The 25778-nt window shown below is 45.8% G+C and overlaps 1 protein-coding gene and 1 non-coding gene across 4 annotated transcripts in view; one reads left to right on the top strand and one right to left on the bottom strand.

The window, feature by feature from the left end:
* The window catches only part of DCLK1 (doublecortin like kinase 1), a 291499-nt gene that overhangs the window by 152561 nt on the left and 113160 nt on the right, over positions 1 to 25778 (top strand). The gene's annotated exons all lie outside the window — the stretch shown is intronic.
* On the bottom strand, positions 25013 to 25119 carry LOC118922364 (U6 spliceosomal RNA). The gene has a single exon (XR_005028747.2). It is a non-coding gene; the product is annotated as a U6 spliceosomal RNA (small nuclear RNA).

Here is a 25778-nt window from a genome sequence, read left to right on the forward strand (position 1 = left end):
GGACCCCCATGTGTTGGGCACCCAGGATCTACTTGGTAAGTGTTTCTAGAAATAGTCCATCCTGACCACTTTCCAGGGACTCGTGTCCTGAATGAGATGAGACGGAAGCTGCATCAGGCCTCATTCGCCACAGGATCCTGACTGCTTTCCCCAACCCTGGGTGATGAGAACATAGGGTGAGAACCTAGAATCATAGAAACGGCATTGAAATAGGATTAGAAATCCAAGGGCCAGTCCAAGCCCCAGGTCCTACTTGCTGGGTGGTTTCTCTGTGTCTCCAAACCTGTTTCCTATTCTGTAAAACACCTTTTTTTTCCTGGGTTGTAATGGACTTCAAATGAGATAGTAAATGTCAAAGCACGTTCAAAACTGTGTTCCTTATTACTTGGCGAATGATGTTGGGGAGCGACGCGTCGGCTGAACTACACCTCCTGGCAGCCTGCAGCTGGACTCAGCCACATAGATTCATCTGCTCGGCTTAATCAGAGGCAGATGTCGCCAAGATTCGCTTTCGGTGCTCTTCAGAACCCAAATGTTTCTGATGGTTGCCGGCAACCCTTGCCATCTCTTGACTTGTTAGCAGCATCGCTCCAGTCTCTGCCTCCGCCTTTATGTGGCTTTCTTCTCTGTGTGTCCAAATGGCCCTCCTCTTAGAGGGACACCAGTTATGGGACTCTCAGCTTCCATTCCTGGATGACGATGACAGAGAATTAAGGGAGCTTTGAAGATATCCACCCCTCTTTGGAGGGATTCACTGGAAGATTAACTCAAACCATAGTCAGAACCAGTCAGACTTCTAAACACTGAAAGTATTCAGGAGTCCCAGTCTTGTGTCCATGTGTTTTGGGTCAAAGGCATTTCTGATGGCCCTGCGACTCTGTCCTAGGGCTGGTGATGCTGGGAGGCCACAAAGTGGTTTTTGAACTGCTACTAATAAAATCCATTCATTCTTTAACACATTCATCCATTTATTCAATAAGCTAAGCTGACTTACCATGTGCCAGGTAGTGTACTAGATATAAATAACTGTAGATAATAACACTTAACATGTAATATAACCCTTCTTATGACTTTTAGTATTGCTTATGTCTAAAGGTGTCAAAGGATCTTGGTTACTGAACTTGGACTCAGAATATTAAATGCTTGTTGCTCTCTCGCCCTCGTGTATTTTATCCCTCTGGAAAACACTGGGGTGAAATGACTAGTGGGTCACAATAGACTTGACACCTCTTTATAGGTTTACATTTTAATCGGATTATATGGCTCCAGTTTAAAATGAATCTGTGGGCAGATTTCTTTGGGATTCATGATGCTTGATGCTGGAATGTTCTTCTGTGTTGGTGAGTGTGAGTTCTAGGAATGTACAGTTCTTACTGAAAAACAAACACAGTATAGCTACCCTGTTAGATAATTGCCACGTCTCCGTGATACTTGACTGTTGTATCGACAATCCGGTATGATCGTTCATGATTGCACTGATTTATAGCCCACAGCCTCATGTTTGGAGTAGAGGATTTTTGGGTTTGTGTGTGTTCGGAGTTCCAGACGGGGAAAAAGCACATTGTCAGTAGGTTCCCGTTTGTCTGTGAGCAGTGGAAAAACCCAAGGGGTTCTGGAGGCTTTCTCCACCATAGCTATTTTAGCCCATGCATAAATATAAAGTTTCCAGAACATAGTGATATTTTTGAATGTAATCACTTTAATCCGCTGCCAAGCCACGGAGACATACAGAATATTGTACTTTGGAGACCGAATCTGTCTCAAGCACAAGCTAGTTTTGCCTTGCTATGAATACATGATTTTCTACTTGGGAACTCAAGACGTTGTATAACCCGTGCAAGCTTTCCTTCACGCCTTCCCTTCTGGCCCCCTGGGCTCCTTTGTACTGTCTTCAGTCATGGTGACACCTGAATTGTTGACATGGAAAAATGCTGCAAAGTATCACATTGAAGAAAAAGGACCCTGAATGCTGAGAGTGTTGGAAGTCATCGTCCTGGCCCGTCGCCCGGTGCACAAGTCCCCTGCGGCATTGGGGCAGCTGTGCAGCCATCCCAGCTGGAACCAGGTTCCCCGAGGCCGATCCTCTGTCCACGGGGGCTGATGTGTATTCAGTTCTTTCTCATTCGGAGCCCAGATTGGTTGCTGTCTGGCTTATACACAGTGTTCCTAATTCTACCCTCCAGACTAATAAACCCCACGCACTGCTTCCATTTTTAGAAGGTGGGCTTTCCTCCAAAAGCGCCGGGGCGACCGAAGTCACTGTTACCCTTTTATTTTCCTTGCCTTCTAGACCAGGATGTCCCTGTGTCTTCGCCCATCCTCTCCCCTCTCTTCTTCCTTCTAGAGCGACAGGAGAGTCTTTGGTTTCGTCCCCTCTCTTCCTTGTGGCCTCTCCTTGTCTGCCTCCCTTTGCTGCTGTTCTGGGGGGTCAGCTGTTCTAGCCTGCCTTTTCTGTCCCTTCCCCCTGAGCCCTGGGCCATGCCTGAATCCCCCCAATCCTGAAAGAGCCCTCAGTCGTGCTATCATCCCATCAAATCACAGTGCCCTTTCTGTCTCTGCCCCTTCCTCAAACAGCTTTTTTAAAAAAAATTGCTGAACTTGACGGCTGTACCACCTCATCCTGACCCACTTTTTTATACCTTTGGATGCACGGTGCATTGGAAACACAAGAATTAGGTTTTTTATTTATTTATTTATTTTTTCACTTAAAAAGCCCATCTTCTGCTGTCCTTCTACATGGATATAGTGGTGGAAGTCCTCTGGCCGTTGCGTGTCACTCAGGCAGTCTTGAGACTTTCTGCCTCCTCCTAAGATAGTAAAAGGTGTTAGGGACTCTGCCAGCTCCAGATCCCTGTCTCAGTTCAGGGGTGAAGACGGCTGGTCCCGTGCAGACGCCATTTGAAGTTGTGGCTCCCTGTCCTTTCCTAGGAGGGCCCAGGGGAAAGTGGGCCCTTCTCTCCTTCTCGCCTGCCTTCTCCCTGGTCTGTGGGACGCGTTCAGGATCAGCGTAGGGAGCAGAGCGGGTGACGTGGCGAGCAAGGGGAAGCTCCTTACCTGACCGCCGTGCTGTGAGGTGGCCTCGGGCTCGCTGGGCTGGCCCACTTTCTGGGAAGCCAGCTTCTCATCCGGGTGTTTCCATGGTTCTCCAGGGCCTCGCACTGGGAACACGCCTCTCCTGGTTGATGTGGTCGGTTCAGTTTCTTCCAGCTTTGAATGTTTCCCCTCAGTTCTTTTCTCCAAAGCCCTCCCTGCTGGCCTCAGATGATCCTCTTGGGAAGAATTTAAATGAGCTCCATGCCAGTTCGCTTGCTCAGATTCATCAAAACACTGACACGTCGCCTTTGTGCCAATAACAGGCCGTGTGATGCACCGAGGCCTCCTCTACTCGGCTGCCAGAGGTCCTCGGGTGGGCGCTCAGACACCAGTCCGCTGTTCCCTCCATCCACAGACAACACTGACCGAGCTCCACATCTCCCTGGGAAGCCCCACCTGGGGCAAAGGGGGGCATCTGCCCCCTTTAGGGATGAGGGAATCCACCGCACAGCTCTCTCTAAGGAAATCCTTTTTACAAATCCCCTTTCTTTCTAATTGGACCATCTTATACCTTTGAAATGGGCAAGAAGACTCAGGCATATGAGTGTTCATTTATATCTACTTTGAAATTTCTAGAAGGCGACCCATCCCACCGTTTACTTCAGTATCTGATACACATCCCCTTGGAGACTGAGTGAAAATTCCACTTTGAATCCTGTTACGTTTGTAACTGGCTTCCTCTCTGACCACGTATGTGGTGGGATGACCTTCAAATCACCGTATCCTATGTTTTACCTCTTTTTTTCTTTTTCCTCCCTGACTTCTGTGTAGCATTTGTCATTTTTGATAAATACCTCCTTGAAATTCTCCCCCTTTTTCCTTCACAGGGTCTTGCTGTCCTGGTCTTCCCACTCTCTTGACCACTCCTGAACTTCTGTCAGGGCTGTTCTTCTGCCATAGAGCCCTTAACAATTACTCCCTCAAATCCACTCCTCAACCCTTTTTTTTTCAACTTAATTACTCACTATGCCCAACAAAGTTCATCTACCTTAATGGTTTTAGCAGTGATGGTTACAGTAAACAGTGGTGGGCACACATAGCAACCAGATGGTGTGCAATAAGCCAAGCCTTTCAAATATGTATAATCTTCCCAATGTTACAATTAAGGAAATTATGGCTTTGATGATAAAAATAATGTGTCCAAGGCCACACAGCTAATTCATGTAGATGGCAGAGTTCAAACCCAAGTTGGCTTAGGTTTGACAGTGCCCTCTTAATCTCTGAGTATACCTCCTCTCAAACCTACATCTCTAAGCCTCATTCCTCTCAGGAGCTCCAGGACTGTATTTCCAGCTTTGTGTTGCGAGCTTCTTTATAATTATTCCACACGCACCTGAAATTCAACACATCCCACAGCTGATTTTTGGTGAAAAGTTTTAAAACAACTCACAGAGAGAGGCCACCCATCATAGGCAGCAATATGTAAATAAACTCGGATCAGAAAGGGCTACAAGGGCCCCGGCAACCCAGAGAAGTAAGCCCAGAAGCTCTAGCATGTGACAATGCCCTACACAGTAGAATGCAACTCCTGAGCCTCCCCGACATGAAGATTAGACTTGCGAATATTTCTTCCCCTCTAGCCAAGAGACGATTATTTTGTGCAGTTCTCTCTCCTGCTGCCAGACACCTAGCCTCTTACACAAACTGCAGGCTAAAGGAAAATGTACTGTTCTTGAGGTTTCCAGTATGGAAGACACTAACCCAAAATAAGGCTGCATTCATATTTGCTCTAGTACCTGATGGCTTTGTTCTGTGCACACGTATAATGAAAGTTCATAGCCGTAAACCAATCTGCCAGCAAATAGGTCAGAATGATGACACTATCCAAAATGATAACAAATATATGAAAAATTATTCTTGCCTTATAGATCATAAAGTCAATATACTGCTCATCAAACAATGCATTGAAGATAGAAGGATGCAATTCAAAATACGTTAAAATGGAGTTAAACTTTTTCTTAACCTAATTTGTTGGCCAAGAAAAGTATTCTGTCACACTGACTGATAATTGTTATTTTTTAAATACCCTTAGGATGTTTCTCTGTATTTGAACTGATCCTATAGACTAGTTAATAGATGGCATCATTTTTGCAGCTTTGCCTTAACATGGTGAGAGCATTAGCATATTTTATGTAGTCTTACATATGCTGAAGCTAATTATATAATTTCTCATCTGTGGTTCGTAGCCAGCAGCAGGATTTGAATTATTTAGAGTAATTGTCTTGCTTAGGAATGTGTCCTCTAGCAGTTTGCAAAGGCAGCTTGGCCCAGGACCCCTCTGGCAGGGTCACCTTGAAGAATTCTAGCTGGCGTCCCTCTAGGGCGCTTCTCTCTCCGGTAGACTTCTGAGGAGGACAGGACAAGGGCCAGTATGTAGCTTACTAACTAATCAACCAAGCTGCTGGTTACAGCAGGGAAACTTTGATTCCAAGATTATTTGCTCACTTTTGGATTTTGGTGGTGAATTATTTGCAAGCAGCTGCTCGAGAGTAGTGGCTGGTTCTAAAAAACATGATCTGAATTGGGGGTCACCACCTGTGTCAGTAAATATCTGAGGCTTAACGGACCATATGGTCTTTGTTGCAAGTCTTCAGCATTGCTGTTCTGGTGTGAAAGCAGCAACAGATGATACATAAATACATGACTGTGGCTGTGTTCTAATAAAACTTTATAAACAGGCAGTGGGCCAAACTTGGCCTGCAGGCTATAGTTTGCTGAACCCTGATGTGAACCACTGATTCTTAGCTCTCTGGGGAATATGCTACTTCGTGAGAACTTAAGGAGAGGTGTGGATCCACTCCAGAAAAATAAACCTTTTCATGTAGAGTGTGCACGCATATGCACACACACGCGCACACACACACACACACAGTTCACACACGCAAGCCTTCAATTTCAAAAGTTATGTATCCCTCAAACTCATCTGTGGATTCAGGTCAAGAACACTTGGTCTAGGTGGCATTTTCCTGGTAGCCATTCTTAAATAATAATAATAATAATAATAATTTTGCTCTTTACTTACCTCACCTCAGAATCTCCAGATTCTAATCAGACCCTGCAGTTTATATGGAGACACAGAAATCTTGCACTAGAAGGGCAGTTGCACACATCAAGGGGCTTTAAAGGGAATTAGCCATAAACACACTGGAAAGATAAAGGGGAGTGTGTTGTGGGAAGAGCTGGGCGTTGGGGACAGTGCATTTCTGATGCTTAAGTGAGCAGTGGGTGACTTAGGTACAGCCTGTGATTTTAAACATGGCTGCAGAGGTCCTTATGACCTCTTGGACCCTTCCTGGCCCACATCGCCCTCTCTTCTTGCTAGAACAGGGTCTAGTCTAACATGTACACTTGGTCTGCTTTTTATTTTTCCTTCACTATCTGTGGCTGTTTGTGTCAAGGTTTCCTGCATTTCCTGTGATATTCTTGCAGGCAAGGGGCTGGCATATCATATTCTGTTTTAGCTCCCCCTGACCGACACTGTTTATTATCTCTATGTCTTGTCAGGCTTCCCCAGGGCCCCCTCTGCACCCAGCTTTCCGGACACACCAGACCCTCATTCCACAGGCGGCTCCTGCAGGCTTGTCCACAGGGTGTGCTCGGCACCCGCCACCTCCCTCCTGCCCCCCTGCCCCCCTGCCCCCCACAGTCCCCACTTCCTCCACCTAGTGAGCTCCTGGTCATCCTTTAAAAGCCGGGTGGTGTCACGTCTGAGGGATTTCCCGGACCCTCCGGAGCTGGGGTAGAGCCATGGCGTCCCTTGTGTTGCTGTGGCACTCCAGCCTTCCAGGGTGTGGTCGCATCACACGGGATTGTAATTTGTGTCCCTGTCGGTCCGTTATAGGAGGCCTGGGGCAATGACGCAGCCCTGGCTCCTTAGTAGGGCAAATGGCCAGGTAAACAGAAGGTATTCAGTAAGCAAGGACTTACTGGCAGTGGAGAAAGGAGATAGAAAACGTTAAAAGAGGAGGAAATTGATATTTCAAGTATATGTATTTTCTAAGACTGTCCCATCAATCTTTCTCTTTCTGAGTCAGAGGACCTCCTAGAGGAATGTGCTGACCCCAGGACCATGCAGATGAGGTGGACGCCGTCTCGAGTAGGGGTCCCTGGGGAAATACCTGCCCCCCTTCTCCAACAACACTCCCCACACAAGGGAGCCCGTGTCCTGGCCACCTGCAACGCTGTCCTATAAAATCAAGTGGTGCAGCTCCCTGAGGGAGATGGGACGTGCACCGTGGGACATGGTGTTCAGACGGAGCAGCTATGGGGTGGCGATCGTGTGCACTTCCTGAGGCAGGTGGCCCACCACTGGCAGGATGACGATGGAGTCGGTGTGGGGGTCCCCCTGCTTCAGTCTGCTTGACCTCCAGGGAACTGAACCCAGGCCAGCTCCCACAGTGTTTCAGCCCTGAAAATTACCTGGCTACCACCAGGATGAGGTGGATGCGAAGTCCTGAGAGTTTATTGTCCCTCTGGAAATATAACCTCCCCAAGATCGCAGACTTTGTACATGCAGAACTGGAAAATGAACCCAGATCTGCCTGCCCCGGGCCCTCTCTGATTCTGACACCCTGCCTTCTCCTTGAGCCGTCTCTTATTGGGACCAATTTTAGCTCTCAGTGATTTAAAAATTGGCCAAGATATATCTTGTGTGGATTTTAATTAATATAAAAGTTTGGCCGCTCCTTAATTATTGTTGCTGGTGATTGTTCTTTTTGCTTCTGGTGATAAAATAGAACACAGAGACCTTCTGGAAGGATACCGCACTGTCCTTTGACAAGACATAATTCAAGGCTGTGCTTCCTGCTGGCAGACTGTGACTCACTGGTGAATCGGGCTGAGCCAGCCCGTGTCCTTTATGTTCAGTGCCGCCGGCTTTATCATCTGTCATAGAGCCTCTCTGCCCCCCACTGCTCCCTCCCGACACCCACAGAGCCAATCGTCTCCTCCTTCACAACGTTTCCTGGGCCCAGGGTAGCCCACGGAGACCCGGGCATCAGCCTGGTGACTCAGATACCCTTTAAACAGCTCAGGGCAAAGGAGGTGAAACGGTGAAGCTGGGGCACCCTGGACTCAGCCCTGGAGCCAGGCTAGGGGGGTCTTGGTTCTCCTCCGAACCAGAGCAACCTGTGACCTCACGCAGGTCGCTGGGGACGCTGGCTTCTAAGTCCTCACTGGCTGTCCTCACCTGTGCACATGGCGTTCTGATCTTAGTCCGGCACTTAGGGAGGTCTTCCAAGCTGCCCTCCCTCCCTGAGCTCTTTTCCAGTCCTTCACTGGCTAATTCACTGTCCAGTCAACCAATTCACTCTCCTTAAGCTCCTCATTCACAGAAGTCACTCCACTTCTTAAAGGGCCAGTGTAGAAGCTAAGTCACCCTCAGTGAAGGAGCAATAATTGGGGCTTTCCATTGCTGGAAAATTTAAAAGCCCTGCTTCTTTCTGTCCCAGGGGGCAGCTCCCTGAGCTGCTGTGAGGTGCCGTGTGATGACAGTGGGCTTTGAGGTCAGAGATCTGTGTTTAGTCCCCCTTGAGGCTGTGAGACTTTGGGGAAGTTATGTAACCAGACACAGCCTATTTCTTTGTAGGAATTTTGTGAGCATTAAAAAAGATGACACATGCCAGACACTTTAATGGTCTTTGACCTGGATCAACGCTTAATAGATGTCAATTCCTTTCCATCTCCCTCCATTTTTATCTCTTCCACTCTTAAAATCCCAAGCTGTATTAATAATAAAGGAAAGCATACAGTTCTTCACAGTTCAAAAAACTTTTATGTGAGCTCTTTCCTACAGTCCTCACAACAACCTTCTATAGAGATGGATGTTTTTAGTTACATTGTACAGCTGAGAAATAGGTTCAGAACCCAGATCTGACTTGGAGCCAGGGCTGCATTCTGTGTCTAAGAGCCAATCAGTGAATATTTGTTGATCAGTTGCTGTATTTTTGAGTCGGAGCTTGGTGGGGTGGAGAGGGTTTGGAGTATATGGTCCCTTTGCCCAAGGAGAGCATGGGTGATGGGGGTGGAGGTTGTAATAGGCAGAAGATAGCTGAATAAGCAAGCACTGTCACCCCAAGAAATATTTATTGGGCACCAGCTGTGTGACGCTGGAAAATCAGCCTGGCCTGGCTGGGCTAATTTGTTCCCATGTTCAAGCTTGGTAATGTTGAGCTGTGAGCATTCTCTGTCACATCCCACAAGTCGGGCCCTGAAACCTGGGGTCTGTACGCTTGCCCGTGCCACACCCAAGATGCAGCGGCTGTTACGGATCTGCCCGTTTATGGCCAGGTGTGAAGCAGCATCCCGAGAGCGGTCACACCCACTGCTGGTCGAGTAGGTATACTACCTGTTTTTTACTTTTTTAAAATGTGGTTCGTTTTTTTTCAGGGACTTTTTCATAATGATCTTAAGGAAGCAGAGTTTGAAAGTGAGGCTTGATTCAGTTCAAAACACAGTTTGAAAAAACAAAGGAAAAATCCCTTGCTGTGCATTTCAAGGGCGGGGCAGGGTTTTTAGCCTTGATAAATTGCTTGTGTTGGGTCGAGTTCATTTTCATTAAAACAAGGTCTTGTGGAACATTTGGGGTGGTAGGCACAAGAGTCCTCTATTCCTTTTTATCCCTGACCCAGCGTATTAAATTCCAAAAATCAGGTTCTAGTTCAGACATCGGGCTCTGTCGTTGATGCCGTTTTCTCCCGGGTCCTGGGGTGGCAATTTTGTCCCTGTTTTGCCATCCGGTCAACCCCTACTTTACTACCACCTCCCCGGAATCATCAGTCCCAACCTGGATCTTCCCCAGGGTCTCCAGATCCTTCCTTTGTTGTCTGAGTCATTGCCGGAGCCTCTGAAATCTTCATTCCTCTTTGTTCGTTTAACAGGTATTTATTGAGAATTCATTTCTCACTTTGGCCACGCATGTTCTAGGTGCTTCCACCACATAAAACAGACTTGGTGCTTGCCTGGTGGATCTTAAAGTCGATTGTGAGGTCCCAACTTACTCATTATAAATGAATAATTACAGAAACCATGTGTATTAACTACAGGAAGTACAAGGGGGTTCTGAGGCCCTGCATCGTGTGGACCTTGTATTTGTGGGTGGGAAAGGCTTCTCTGAGGATGTGGAATTTAAGCCTAAACCTGAGGGATTATAGTAGATGTGAGCCAGGCCACCGAGGGGGGATTGGACAGGTCAGTGTGTGTGGGGGGGGTGCTGTGTTCCTGGGGCAGGTGCCGGTGGGTGACAGGAGTGATTTCAGGGAGAGAAAGCCTGCTTCAATACCAGACACGAAGAACTGAAAGGAATGCAGAGTGGCTGCAATGGAGGGTGGGAGAGAAAAAGTTGCAGGGGGTGAGTTTGGGTCTGGGCTGTGGTGAACCTTCCAAAACTGTTTTAAAGATTTGGGACACCCTGGGAACAATAAGAACCAGGGTGTGACATGGTCCAGTTGACATTTTTGAAAGATCTCTCCGGAAGCAAAACTGAGAATGGACGGAGGGGCCCCAGAGTGAGCGTAGGGTGACCCGCTGGGGTGGCGGCTAGGCGGTCCCTCTAGAGGTGGGCGTCCTCCCTTGGGAGGTCACAAGGGAATGAAGGGCAGTGCACAGAGCGAAGAGGCCTGTAAAGGCAGAAGTGGGCGGGCCTGGTGACCTGATCTCGGGGGACAGGCAGAGAAGGGGTGAGGGACACGGGCCTCGGTGGTGGCGGTGCCATTCTCTGCCTCAGGCTGCGTGGGTGCAGTGGGTGGGGAGATCTGCTCAGCCTCGTGAGGGTGGGAGACACTGGGCAGCAATGCCCCGGAGCAGGCGTCCCTCTTCCTGTCACCCCCACCCCGTGCCTCTCCACGGCCTGCGGGTCGGCAGTCCTCACACTTCACTTTGACCACAGCTTCCCCATTTCAGGAAGCTCTCGGTGAACCACCGTGCGCAGAACCACCATCAGCCCTGTTTCCTCCATGTCTCAACCTCGGCCCCCCTCGGCCGCCCTGTGAGGCTCACCGTGCTCCTCCGCGTCCCCCTGGCATTTTCCTCAGCTTCACCCAGGTTCGCTCCGTTTCTGACTTGGCCCTCCTCCTCCTGGCTACTCTCACCAGCTCTCCCGGCCCGTTTCCTTAAGCTTTTGTTCTTGCTCTTCGTTTTGGAACCCACCGCCCATGCTCCTGTTATTTCCTCCTTCCGTGCATTCTGTCCCTCGGGTTTACTTAGGCAAATCAAATCAGGCGTCATATACTTCATTGGTTCACCCCTCCCACAGTGCTCTGGGCACAGCGATGCTCCAAATATGTCAGTATATCAAGGCCTGGGCACGGGAAGGGCAGGTCTGGGGAGTGCAAGACACAGCAGACGAGGCCGACAGAAAACCTCACACACAGACGTGAATATAGATTGACAGCTGTCCATACACGTGCATGCACACATGCCTGCTAGGATGAGGGGCTTGTCGTTTATTCATCGTGTGAGGTTTGAAATAGAGAGGTGACACATGGAATGCAGTGGTTTATAAAAAATTATCTGGTTGGGCCATGCAGGTGGCTTCGGAGGGGAAGACAGTTGCTCGTGATTAGTGAGTTCATCTTATCTCTCTGGCTCTGGGCTGAGTTCCTTTCCTGGATGAATTTGTGTAATTTGCACAACCCTGCTACTGACATCTCCGTTTTGCAGAGCACGATACAAGGTTCAAGAAAGTAAAATATTAATTGATTGGAACCAAGATAAAAGTTCAACCTGTCCGGTTCCAGTGCCCTGTCTCTTAGCCGCTGTGCTGTAGTGTCTTCTGGAAGGGGAGGAGAGAGAGAGGAATCCAGGGCAGTGCTAGGAACCGAGTGGCCCTCGAAATGATTCCTAAACCCCAAGGGTTCCAGGAACAACCTCAGAGCCAAGAAGACAAGCCCTCCTGTCAGCGACAGTAGCCCCTGCTGGCAGTTGTCTAAGTACTTGGGCTCTAGGGAAAATTTGAGGAAAATTTTTTAAAAAGCTTTGAAACCACTGGATCCGAGGACTTCAGTTGTCCTGCTTGTTGAAGGCACTGCCTTCACTGTTACAAGCCGAAAGAAGTCTCCCCAAGACAAAGAAAGGGATATGTATCATTTCCAAATGAAAAGAAATAATCTGCTATCTCTAGATTGAAAAGAAAAAGCATCTTTAAAACTTCAGTCGGTAGCAACATTTATTTTCTTGTTTTTGAAACTCTTGGGAGAGAAAATTTCTTGAAAAGTCATGTCTCTATTAAGTAGGAGAACTTGCATTGTTCTGGACCTTGACCATTTTCAGAATGCCTTCATAAATTCATGAAATCCATGAAATTTACTCATGAATCGGTACGGCCAGTCATTAGTGCCCTGCTGGTGACAGAGGCCAGGCGATTTGCTCAGGGTCCCCGTCTTGGTTACCACTTGGTCTCCAGGGCCTCGCACATAGTTGTTGCTCAACAGATGTTTGTGGAACACGTTGAATGATTGAACAAAGACCGTAAGTGTTAGAGTTCAAGCCCTTCAAAAACTGGGACTAGTTTTATTATCCTACTGTGCCTAAACTATGGTAAGAATCTAGCCCATGGGACTTCACTACTGCAAGTTAAGTATAAATGCACATTGGAAATCAATCAACTCTTGTTTTTCATCTATCAATTTAATGTTTGGAATGTTCCCGTACATTTGAGAACATCCCCCACCAGCTCCTCACTCTCCCACATTGTAGGTTGGAACCTCTGCATTCTCCTAGATAATGTTCTGCCAGAGAGTAACCATGATTTCAGCCAACTTTCAGAATTATATGTTCCTCTGATGCATTTTATAGAGCAAATTGTATCTTAATTTGGGGGGAAGAGTATAGTTATTCCAAATCCGTTCTGTGCGTTTATAAAAAGAAAGATAAAAATGTTGCATAGGAGTTTAACGAGAATATAGAATGGATTCATTCTGTCTGCTTGTCACTTGAAATTATCACATTGTAGTTTGCCTATTAAGAATAAGCAGAGCGTTTGACTGTAAGAATGTTTAGAGAAAAGACTCAAGATCCGTGGCAGGGTGGGGACACGGCCCCTAACTTCCCATCGTCTGGCTTTAAGGGGTGTGAGCTGGCAGGTGCCCTGCCCTGGCCGTGGCCGCCTCAGCCTCTGAAGCCTCAAATTCTGAAATGTGTGTCAGGACAATTGCTAAGTCTCCAGCCGGCTAGAAAATGCCCCCCAACTGGCGACTTCTCAAAGGAAATGCAGTGCTAATCTCTGTTGAAAACATTCTCAGGATAACTAATTACTTAAAAAATTCCCCTTAGCATTTTTGAAACCTGTAGGTGGAGGGTCATGCAGCTGGGATTCAAAGTAAGTCTCTAGGTTCTAAGTTTCCATTTTTTTGTCTTTGGTTCGTGTTTAATTTGAAATGCAATGAGAAGATGAGCACACCAGGCTTGGCTTGCTTTTTCTTTTTTTCTTTTCCACCTCCTGCCGGCCTTGCCCTCTGCGTCCTAAGGTGGGAGGGATGTGGTTGTTTGGAAGCTTCCGTGGGTGGAACGGGGTGTGAAGCACCTCCCTGTAAAGTGCCACTTGACCCCAGGGGACCAGGAAACAAAACCCTGCCTCAGTCCAGGGTAGCTGTTTCAATTATCTGCAATCCAGTGATCATTTTTAAAAGCTAGGGTTAGATAGATATTTTGCCATCATTCATGTATGTACTGCATATGTGTGTGAGTGTGTGTGTATCATTTAATTCTAGTTTTTATTTTGACTTCTTTGGAAGAGGATGTCTAGATGAACATAGAGGGAAAGAGATAGGGACGCATCCTTGAGGAAGAGGTAGGGAAAAAGAGATGGTCAGGGCTAGAGGATGGAAACCGAAATGCACTGAGCATCTACTCTGGGCTACTACACGGAGGGGGAAGGAATCCAACACCAAGGGACTAGCGGACGACTTGGTGAGTGGGGAGAAGGGGGGGTCTGAAAGGGGGTGACTGCTGCCTGCAGAAGCAGAGATGGTTCCTGGAAATTCCAAGCACTGCAATGCATCCTTCGAATCTATTGCATATTAGGGCTCTGGGTAGCAGTTACTAATTACTTGAGAGCCCGTTCAGATGCTCATTAGCTTTTTCTGTGCTGAGAAAAAGCTGATTAACGTCTGTATTCAGACGCAAAGGTTATTTATGGTGTGTGTTTGTTACGGCTGTTGTGGTTTTCTTTTACCCAAGGGACTCCTAGGGTTTTGCTCCCTAGTGTTCTGGAAATGTGGTGTGGGTTTCCTTATAGGTGTCCGCCACTCTACTGACTGGGTCCTGACTGTGTTCTCTGCAGGCGATAGGGCCCCCCACCCCCGGGGCCTGAGGGTTAGGTTCTGAGTAAGGCGTGCATGCACCTAAGGCAGACCATGGCGGACTCCCATCCTTAATATCAAATTCTCACGATTTGCTTGCCTGTTTTCCTGTTTTAAACCACTTAGTCTCATTCTTCCCTGCAAGTGTGTGGGTCATGCGTAGGCCTGAGGGCTTGGACTAGCTGGGAATAAAAGCTGCTCTCTCAGTTTATGTGCCTGTGGCCCAGGTAGGGTGGTGATGATGAAAATGTAATTAAAACAGTAACTGAACTGTCCGTGAATGCATAAGTTACTTTCCTCTGAATAGCTCTTTAGCCCGTTTTTTTGTTTTTTGTTTTAAATCAAACTTCCAGTATTTAGTTTGAATGGCTTGTCCCAGGAGTCAAAAGTAGGCAATACTGATTGGGGATGTGTGGCCTTGGTGGTTGATAAAATTAGAGATGCTGTGGTTTAAAGGAACCTCCATGTTTCGCACTTACTAAACGAGTTACGTCCTTCAGCGTGGTTTTTATGGTTGACCTAGAACTACTGAATTTCTGTGACTTTGGAAAAAAAAGTTCTTTCCATTTCTTCAATCTGAAAAATAGTGATGTCTTCTCAGAATTAATGAATTAATTGCTTTAAATGCTTATGATGATGCTCTTACACTTAGGCTTAACTTATTTTTATGTTAGCCTCGCTCACTGAACAGAGAGAGCTCTTAACTTCCTCCTGGGAAACTTAGGGTGTAATTAGTAGAGATTCCAAAGCATAATGTGACAATAAATGTTTCTTTCCAATATTTATTTGCTGCTCATGTCTCATAAAACAGTTCCTAAAATCACTGACTTTCTCGTGGTATCTTCTTCCTCTCTTTCAAACAGCTTCTTCCTGTTTATATTTAATTGAATTGTGAGATTTTTTACTACTTGCCAGTCATTAGACTAGATACTGGGATATAGTGATAATAAGCTATGATCCTTGCCTTCAAAGAATTCCCGTGTGTGTGTGTGTGTGTGTGTGTGTGAGAGAGAGAGAGAGAGAGAAGTCACAACCAGCTCAGAATTTGGCAGCCTCTGAAATATTATGTTAATACTTTGATTAACAAATAATTTTGCTGATATATCTCCCTGCTCCCTACCGATGTCTTCCTCTTTCCTATACTGACATCACCAAGTTGGAAGAAAAATAATCCAGGCCAGCATCGAAGGAAAATTCATCATTTTCTCTAGTCATTCTCACGATCAGCTGTATAAACTACTTGTCACCTGCCCATTTAAAGTTTAGTGCCAAGCTACAAATTTCGAGCCAGTATAGTCTTATATTGTGCAATATAAGTCTTTCTGTACTTTATTTTCCTAGAAACACGAGCCTTCTTCCACATTTCTGAAATTCTTACACACACAGGATCACAGTTTTTACTGGGAAACCACAGTTTATAACTGTAAGGAAATAGTAATTTATCCTCCATTTGCCCCATGGTCCCAAGCACATAAGCTGGTGAGAATTACACCTGGGGCTTGCTGGGGCTTGCTGGGCTTCCCCCGCCTTCTCTCTAAACATCCCGACCCTCCCCCAAGGCAACAGGCCGGGCGGATCCACCACAATAAAAGGCACCACGCTGCTGCCCTCTCTCTCTGTCTCTGTGTGTCTGTCTCTCTGCTGCCCTCTCTCTCTGTCTCTGTCTGTCTCTCTGCTGCCCTCTCTCTCTGTCTCTGTCTCTGTCTCTCTGCTGCCCTCTCTCTCTGTCTGTCTCTCTGCTCTCTGTCTGTCTCTCTGCTGCCCTCTCTCTCTGTCTCTGTCTGTCTCTCTGCTGCCCTCTCTCTGTCTCTGTCTGTCTCTCTGCTGCCCTCTCTCTCTGTCTCTGTCTGTCTCTCTGCTGCCCTCTCTCTCTGTCTCTGTCTCTGTCTCTCTGCTGCCCTCTCTCTCTGTCTGTCTCTCTGCTCTCTGTCTGTCTCTCTGCTGCCCTCTCTCTCTGTCTCTGTCTGTCTCTCTGCTGCCCTCTCTCTGTCTCTGTCTCTGTCTCTCTGCTGCCCTCTCTCTCTGTCTGTCTCTCTCTGCTCTCTGTCTGTCTCTCTGCTGCCCTCTCTCTCTCTTTATCTCTGTCTCTCTGTCCCCCTGCCCTCTCTCCCTCTCTCTCTCTCTCTCTCTCTCTCTCTCTCTCTCTCTCTCTCTCTCTCTCCCCACCCACGTCTGGGGCAGCCACTCTCTCCTTCAGATAATAAAGTCTCTTGCGTGTCTCCTGAGTCGTTCTGGGTAAGGAGGGTCGCGGCGAGATACCCTTTCAATAACAAGAATTATCTTTATCTTCTCTCTGCTTCACATTGTGAAGTGAGTCTCTGGGTCGCCAGAGTTTTAAGATACAAAAAACAAGCAATTTAGTGGACAGATTCAAAACTATGATAGTGAAGAGGATATGCATATGACCTTTTTCTGTGTATCTCCACTAAAAATAATTTGAGATGTTCAGAAAGAAAAAAATTTAATTCTTTGCAAAGGGAAGGTATGTGAGAATTTGAGGTTGGACACTGTTTCAGGAGAGCATTCATTAACAGGTGGGGTCAAGAGGAACTAATTTAACGTGAATACTGTAGCCTAAGCAAAATACGTTCTATATGGGCTCTCATGAAAGGATATACAGCTGTCTCTTCTCCTTCTGTCTCATTTCCGTCCACCTTTTCTCCTTCCATCCGTGTATCTGGGCAAATATCTTGGGACCTGGCTTTGATGATGTTCTGGGGGACCCCCTCAGTTCTGTTTTCAGCTGAATCTGACTTTACACAAGGCCCTTTGGGCCTATGTGACTGAGAGCCACATGGCTGTGGTCCAGGACAGTCTCACAGAAATCCACCGTCATTGCTCAAAGAGCAGATCTACCAGGGTGGTCCCACGTGTGTCTTGTGGGCCTGGCCGGCATCCCTGGGGAGGCAGGGCTATTTGTGGGAGCACCTCCATAGAGGGGTTTTTCTCAGAAGAGGTGGCTATTGCTGGCAAAATTTCCCAATCTCTCTTGACCACTGTTCTAAGATTTGACACCGCTGAGGATTTTTCAAGAAGTTAAATTTGAAAAATTGCATCAGGTCTCACATCCCTCTATTAGCAGATTATGAATCGTGCTCTTTCGTTAATTTCTTTAAAAAGTGCTGCATTAGACAAGGAACTGAGGCAGCATTTCTTGTGTGAACCCTTCTGTCGCCTGTCCTCTTTCTGCCCTCTGCCTTCCAGCGGCTTCTGGTCTCTTTCCCGGAGGTCTGCCCCGCGCCACATCGGGGTCCGTACTGCTCTCTCTGTGCCAGGAGGGTGCTGCCGCCCAGAAAGTCAGCGCAGTGCCGTATTTTTCTGTAGATCTGCCCAAGAGAGACTTGTAGGGTTGGAAAGGGACTTAGTCCTTCAAACGATGACCTGTTTTAAGGAACTCTGTGTTATAGGGAAGAGTAGTCAACCTCTCCTATTTCCACTATGGAAGGAAAAAGTCAGCAAAGGAAAGAAGTATTCAAATTATTTTGGAGATACAGTCTCATTTCTATGAGGCACAAAATTGATAGTGCCTTTTCAAGTGGCACTGATGGGATAAAATGACTGTATATACTCAGACTGACTTGTTTTTATCCATTTCTTGTGTCTTCTACACTTTCATCTCCTGCAAAGAGACAGATCACAGATTGATTTAAGAAGATGTAGCAGTGTCTCCTCGATTCTCTGCAGAGTAATGTTTTATTGCTCTGTTGGCTATTAGTGCATTTCAGCTCATTACTGCTTGTTTCCATAGCATGTAATTTCCATCTGAAAGCAGGTCCCAGACAGGTAAGGAGTGGGCGGTGGTCTGCCTTGTTTTGTCGTCCTGATAAACCTGTTCTGTTAAGGGTGGGGAAGGGCAGCAGTGAAAGCAGGGGGAGGCCCATGCTGGTTGTTGGAAGCTTCTCCCAGTACCGACAGAGGTACAAGGAAGCTTCTTACTGGTGGGAGTGGCAGAGTATCTTTCCCAGAGGAGGTTTTGCTTTCTTATAAGTAATAAAGTCTGGGGTGGTTTGTGTCATTTCATCCTTCCTAGAAGTTAAGGCACAGATCAGCTCTCACCCAGATCGCCTCCTCGCCCTCTGCATCTGTGAAGTCCTGCCTCCCTCTTGACCCTTGATTTCAAAATCCCTGCCAGATACCTTCCTTCCTATAAAGGCTTTGGCATCCTTTTCCTTTGTGAAGGGGCAGTGTGCTGGGCATTTTACATTCTATACTTACCTCTTGAATCCCACCCCAAATGATAGAAGTTGGTCTTAACCCACTTTGTAAATGAGGAAAACAGCAAATAAGTTGTTTGAAGTCACACATTGGTGAGCCAGCATTCCCAAGAGGGCCTGTCTGTCCTTGGGGCCCATACTTTTAATGTGTGTGGGGGGGTGGGGAGATGGCTTTCACACACACACACACACACACACACACACACACACACACACACACACACACACACACACATATAGTGTCTTCAGTCTGAGAGTAAGAAGTTGCAGGTGTTTAAATAGGAGCACGAATATTCATTAGTGTAAGGTCCAGAACCCCTCCATGAGCATGTCTCGGAAGAGAGGGGCGGAGGGTCCCACTCAGGAGGTCCAGCAGCCACATTATCCACCCATCAGTCTCATTTCTGTTCCTGCAGCATAAAATAGCTGCTCCTGCATGATGTTGAAAATGTGTGTTGTATAGTGGTGACACAATATGGACATTCTTTTTAAAAGTGCTCATGACAAGTCAGGAGCCCCAGTCTCTCTACTGTGATAGGCAAACTTCTGGAAACAGGCTGCTGCTGCTTAATGCTTTGTAGAGTTTGTCCCTTTAATTGCAAAAGCTTTATGGTTTCTTGCTGAAGAAAATCTGTTTATCTGAATACTATCTGTTTGCACAAAATTTTAAGGGAAAAAAACCCCTCTTTTTGCCAAACTAACAATAGGAGTTGATTACTTACATCATGCCCCTGCAAGAAAGGGTGAATTTAGGAGCTTCTATTGTCTCACCCGGTTTATCATTAGCATAATCCATGTTCCTTTTGCGTGTCCTTAACCCAACATTTTCTCCTGCTTGATTTGAATAACAAAATGACCTGTCCCATTTGGATAATAATATCTCATCTTCTGTTGAGAAATGATAGATTGTATTGACTGTGATTTCCTTATTTCTATGCCATATTTGAAATGTCTTAGATCTTTTATACTAATACCTATAAAACATTTTATTTCCTTCCATAATTTATCTCTTCTGTATTATTCAGCTCCTACTAATTCAAACCTCATCAGGAAAGGAGAAACAAAGCCTACCCCAACCATTATTCCTTCCTGAGTTGTACCATAATGTCAGCACAGTCCTATTTTAAGATCCTAAGCTCATTTTTAAGGGTGTGAGTCTGTCTAGACTACAATCTCAAAGCAGTCCGAGAATGTAGAGGAAAAAAATGTAATGTTCTTAGAAATGTTATTTTTAAATGTAAAAGATAATTTATATGATAATACCAATTGTTAATTCAGATAGTCCCTACTTGTAAAGAGGTAGTCTCTAAAATGTTGTTTTTAGTCTGTTCTTTAGAAAAATTTTTAAGGAAATTGTTTTCTGTGGACATGACATTAAAAGTGATGGTGAGGGTCCTAGGCTAGCTCACAAAAGACTGTTTAGCCTATAACTGAGCCTGAATCCCAGTCTTCTCTGAGCCCTGGTCCAGTGGAGGATGGGGTAGGGGTGGGGCAAAGCCTTGTTAGTCCATAAACCCTCCCACCCACCCCAGTTTAGGCTTCTGTGACTTCTCTTCCCATTTGTTCAAGCCACTAGCAAATCAACCTTCCTACACACCCGCCCTGGGGAAGTCACTGTGTTGCTAAAATACCTTCAGTGGGTTCCCAGAAATAGGAATTAAGACAGGACTTCAGAGTCCTGCACAGTCTGCTCCCAGCCCACATTTCTAGACTTTATCGATAGTTTCCTCCCCCAACTGGCATATTCCCTGCATTCATGTCCATCTGAGCTGCCCCCACTTTACCAGGTATAATATGAGTTTCATTTTTTCCCTTCATCTGCCCGTTTGCTCATTCCCTTCCCTCAAATCCACCACAAACGGAACATCTGCAAAGCCTTTCCAAACCTTCAAGTCAGAAGCAATCATTCTCTGTTTAGATATCTCTTTATACTTTAAATATGTTGCTTATACACTGTTTTCATTCAGTTTTGTATTTGCGCCATCAACAGCACAAGACTTTGTTGTAATTCTGCCGTTCTTGGTATTAAAAGTGGGATACTTGACCAACCGTGAAACGAAAATTAGAGAACATGTTCCTAAATTATTCTAGTGACTTTGTTTTTCATGAGTCCTGCTTATAAAGATGAAGGGAGGAATTTATGCTGTGTGGTTACGATGTTGAATCTGCTCCCCTGTCTGGATCATTAGGTAACTGGGAGTGGGGGGCGGGGCAGGGGTATAGAAGCAGCAATGATGGTGGTTTAGAGAAAGAACAGTGGAACACATTTGTATCAGGTTGTCATCATTTTTAAGTCAAAATAGTCCCTAGGAGACTTAAACCTCATTTATACTCTGCTGTATTCAGTTAATCAAATGATACCTTGCTGGGATTTATAATGGGAAGTGGGACTGCCGACTGGGATAGGTCAGTTAGGAAATTCCACCTTTGACAGGCTTAAAAGCAAAAAGAATGAATGAGCTCACCTAAGTGTCCAGTCCGTAGGTGGCCTTCAGGGTGGAGGTGAGCCAGAGCTTTCTGAGATCTCCGGGCTGTGGCTGGATTTCTTTGGAAAGTTCTTCCCTTGGTCATCCTGGGTATGCCAGCTCCGATCTCATGTGAGTCCCAGAGCTACCTGACCCCTGGCTTCTGAAGAGGAAAGGGGACTGGGGAACCTTCTCTTTCCCCAGCCAATGAACAAAATTCTCGGGCTTCTTTCTGATTGCACCAAATTATATCCTGTGTCTACCTCTGCACTGCGCCAGGAGAAGCTGTGATCGGCTCTGGCCAGTCAGGACCTGCTTGGCTGGAGCTGGGGTGGTCCTGACCCTCACCCAACAACACAGACATCCATGCGGCAGGAATGTTCACCCCAGGAAAGTTGGAGGGTAGCCTGAGGCAGCACAAGGGGGTCATACCTGTGCGTTGGGAGAAGGGCAGGGAGTAAGCAGGAGTTTGTTTACCCCTCGGCAGCCTCTCCCTGTGTCCTGCTGTGGGCCAAGCTTCAGCCTGGGTTCTGGGGTTGGGAGGGGACCAGCATGGGCCAGGTCCCTGCCCTCGGGGAGCGCACAGTCCGCAGGGGAAGGAAACAGTAAGTAGATGACATAATTTCTAATTGTGACAAGTGCCGTGAAGGAAATAACAGATGACTTGCTGAGAGGGGGGGTCAGGTATTTTAGAAAAGTGAGTAGACTTCAAAAAGAAAAATGAAGGGCAAAACAGCGAACTCTGCCCCCTGCAGTTCTGCCAGGGGCGTTGGCTGACTTTCCGCCCCATTGAGGCTGTCCATGCCCCGCAGAGATGTCCAGACCCGGCTGGAAAGTCACCCAGCCAGCGTGTCTGCCCATGTGGCTGGGTCTTCACAGTATCTGCTAATCCAGATCAGCCTTCTTAGCTCTGCCCGTGTCTCCCCTTCTTGGCCCAGCCCCTCTTTCTGAAAAAGCAGAGGGAAAGAGGTAGAAGACGAGCTAAAACATGAGCCCTTGCCCAGCCAGTCCCCCACCCTCGTGTTTCCTTTTCAGAGCAACTGCAGTGTTCAGTAGGGACTTCTCTAGCGTTCCCTGTAAAAAATACTGCTTACTGAATTCCCCTACTGCTGGAAAATGTCCTAGGATATTTTGAGCCTCTTGAAATGCTGTTTTAATGGTATTTGTTTTAGACTATCCATAGCTTTGGGATGCTGTTTGTCCCCTCAGCACACATACACACAGCTTTAAACTTTTCAGAAGTATGTGTATTGAGGTCTTTTCCATGGATTTATACCTGACCATAAATATATAAGACCCTGTTTGATCTTTGCTTCCCTGCAAGTGAAACTAGCCATGTAAGAATTATCAAGATCAAAATATTCTTTCATATGTATAATTCACTAAAGTGAAGAGAAAAAAATTGATACTTGAAGATTCATCTGTGAATTTGAGGGGTACTTTGTCATTTTTGTTTTTGGCAAATAGACCACTACTGGTTTTATCCTTTTGAATAGAAATTGTCTGTGGTTTTTAGTAGTTTGTTCCAAGAGCATATTTGAGTTTTTCGTATTTTCTTAGGCCATATATCGAAGCTTGGCTTTGGGGGGTAAAGAGCCTCCATTCTAGAACATTTACACATGTGTAGCTTTAACATTTTCTTTAGATTGAAGTTAGTTCTGAGAGCATTAACTACAATATCCGGTTACTCGGAATATATTAAAGACTCTTTGGCTGACATTAACCATAAAATGCCAAATAGGATCATTATAACTTGACCAAGACATTCATAAAGCAGACGGCAATGAAATGGGAAGACGCAAGCTGCAGATTTAAAAAAAGGCCAGGACAAAACATATTAAGTGCTAAATAATAGAAAACATGTCCATTTTGAGGTTAGAAAATTGTTCAACAAGTTGTCTATCAAGGTTTCCATAAGCAGCATTCCTGCCTCCCAGTCGTAAGCAGGCATTTTCCATGGGGTTCTGTTTAATTTGCTAAGTGTGTCTGACATCATGAAGTTTAGGGAACATCATGGGGCTCATAGAAGGCTTGCATGTTTAATCTTATGCTGAAGGACAACTAGTAGAAGCCACTCTTCCAAAAGTTTTCCCTGAAGTGAAAACATCTTGTTGTGATTAAGCCTTAAAGGTTTCACACTTAATGCATTTTGTGACGTTTTGCAGAAATTCTTCATAATTCTCATTGATGAGTACAAGTTGCTGAAGAGTTCTTTTCTTTTCACCAGCCCCCTCCAACGGTGTAAATGGAACCTGGCATGTAGGAATTCCAGTTTTTATTATTTGGTGATTATTTGAAGTAGAGGAGAATTTTCCTGCCTTACAGAATGAGTCACAGCCAATGATTGACAGTCCAGTCAAGACTTGGGACTGGCCTTATTTCATCTCTCCTAAAAAATGTTTGGCCATCTCTCCTGAGTCTTCCTCCCTTTCTGGACGGGTGGCACGGTGCCCTGCGGGATACAGAAAGGTGGGTTCAGGGTAGCAGCACGAGGGTGCTGAGGCCACATCCAAATGCTTGGTGGGAAACCGATGCTCAGCGTCTGCAGTGGTGAAGAAATAGAGAACACACGCGCCGAAAATTTGTTACAAGTAGTTTAGCGAAGAAAGCCTGGGGTTTCAGAATTAAAGAGACCCGAGCTCCATCCGTGGCTCCAAAACTTACGAACCATTTGATCAGAAGAGAGTCATTCATCTTTGCTGGGCATTAAATAGGGATCATAGGTTAACCTCATGTGTTGAATTCAACTGAACTCATGTGTATTTAGTACTTCCTATGCATAACGCAAATCTAAATTTGTTGCTGATTATTATAAGGAACAGATAACAGATACTGTCCTTCAAAGTGTCATATAAAACATAAATGGTTCTATTATGTTCCGTTTTTCTGCCAACATTCTTAGGTTTGCTAACCTTCCTTCTGAGTAGGCAGCTTCCTCCCTGTTCTTCACACAAATGCCCCCAAAACATAAATGCTCTGCAGATAGAGGAGACGTTGATGAGGCCGTTCCCCAACTCCCCTTCCCAGCTGTGATTCGGCCTTGTTCTCTAGTGTCTTATCCACCCAGCCTTCTTCGTGGGCGCAGTGAGTAGCTGATGGGGCCTGAGGATCTTGGCGGCCCAGGATGAGGGGCTGGGCTCAGGTTCCGAGAGCAGAGGCCTGGGAGAAAGTGGGGGGTTCTGGGGGGCAAGACCAGCTCCACGTTTAACTGGCTGCCTTCCTCCTGAAGATCTGCCGCGTCTGCAACCCCACCACCACCCCACCTCTCCATCTTCCCTAAGCTGTCCTTTCCTACTTTAGTCTCTTCTGTTTTATCTTTCAGTGTTCATCTCCCTGTTTAAACCATAATCTGCAACTGACGTAGACTTTTATAATCTGCTCTGTTTACTGAATTCATTTTATGTCCTCCGTTCTTAATTTTACAAGCGAGAGAGAATATTTCCTGATTTCTTGTTTCTTTCTCACTCTCTCAACACTTTTACCTTTAAAAAAGCCCACAGCACTCTGAGATTTTCCTTTAGCTGAGTTTTTTTTTTTCCCCCTGTGGCTTGATAATTTTCATCAAAAATAAAGTTCCCTGCTCTTGTTTAAAAGAGTGACCTGGGCCAGTGCCTTTAAGTTATGCCTGTACTGACAGAAGTTTTTTATTTCTGCACTTCTCTCCATCTTCTTCAAAGCAACAGTTCTCAGCCGGGGGGCAGCTTTGCCCCCAGGGAACCTTTGGCAATGCGTGGAGACTGGCATGTAGTGGGTAGGGGGCAGGGAAGCTGCCAAAGATCCCACTGCACAGGGCAGCCCCCCACCACGAAGAATCATCTTACCCCCAAATATCAGTAGGACCAAGATCTAAAACCCTGCTCTAAATTAGGGTAAGCTCAGACAGAAAACTTGGTGAATAATTTCTGTAAAATATTTACTAGTTGAACCTAAAATTTCTTTTTTTTTTAATATGGAATGCTTCACGAATTTGCATGTCATCCTTGTGCAGGGGCCATGCTGATCTTCTCTGTATCGTTCCAATTTTAGTATATGTGCTGCCAAAGCGAGCACTGAACCTAAAATTTCTTAAAGCTAAAATAGGCTTATGCTTTCCCCTATAACCACACTTCTTTAGCCATATATTGTATTACTCAAATAGATATTTCCAGTGCTAGTCCTTGGTGATTCCTTCTTTCTTATTTATATTAACACTGTTGTGTTTTGATTCTTGTGATGTGTTTTCCACAGCGTTGCCTTCTAAGTAATGAAGGAAGAAGTACTTTGTAAACTAGGTATGGTTTTAGAGAAAAGCTGAGGGTATTTTTGATTGTTTTTTAAATTTATATTTTAAAAAATCTGTCAAATGTTCTTTAGAAATTTGATAGTAAAATTTGCTGATGTTTGTTCCTCTGTGTCCATTTCTCCCTGACTTTCATTACATGTAAGGTAAATGGCATGTGGAAACAGCCTGTGATACACAACAGTGAATCTATCTTTTACCAGCAGCCTCCTTTTTATCCTTATTCTTTTTTGCCATTTTTTCAAGATTATTATTACTTTAAATATGCATCTGATTCCTTCTTCACCTTGTCATTTCTTATAAGCTTCCAAGATTTTAAGTTATGGGCCACTGACCATACAGAAGGGGTGATGAATTATACAGGCTGACTATACATTATCAGAGTTCAGTGTTGTCATTAAAATGTGCACAAGTTAACCCGACACACATT

This window comes from Manis pentadactyla, chromosome 2 (assembly GCF_030020395.1).
Source record: "Manis pentadactyla isolate mManPen7 chromosome 2, mManPen7.hap1, whole genome shotgun sequence".
Taxonomy (NCBI): Eukaryota; Metazoa; Chordata; class Mammalia; order Pholidota; family Manidae; genus Manis; species Manis pentadactyla.